Below are 505 nucleotides of genomic sequence, written 5' to 3' on the forward strand. Positions count from 1 at the left end.
ACTTTGAACAGTGTTGTCCAAATTATGTTATATAGGCCATGGGAGTTCCTGACCTGACTTCCAGTTCCCCACAAATCCACAAAACATTATTCTAACATGCAGGTCAGTCTGTCATTTGTTCTTACATATAAAGCCCTCACATTTTTAAGGTTGCAAGTCAGAATTCAAAGGGCTGACACTAATATCAAACCACTGTTTCCCCTTGACACTGTGACTGTGTGTTACCTGCAATGCACTGAACATGGAGTTTAATACCATGGCAGGGCTGCCATACAGTATTTATTAAAGGCTGAAGTTCTAATAACATGAGCTTGTGCACTGCTTTCAGCAGCAGCAGGGCAACTTCACAGGCTGAAATCCCATATATCTTGGCAGTTTAAGGGCCTAATTATTCGTCCACATTTCTAAGTTCATTAAAACCAGAGGAAGAGAACTCCCAGTGCCTATTTATAGAGACCACAGAGCATGGTCAGGATCTCCTGGTGTCACTTCATCCCAGCATTCC

This window comes from Acanthisitta chloris, unplaced genomic scaffold (genome assembly GCF_000695815.1).
Source record: "Acanthisitta chloris isolate BGI_N310 unplaced genomic scaffold, ASM69581v1 scaffold16714, whole genome shotgun sequence".
NCBI classification, from domain to species: domain Eukaryota; kingdom Metazoa; phylum Chordata; class Aves; order Passeriformes; family Acanthisittidae; genus Acanthisitta; species Acanthisitta chloris.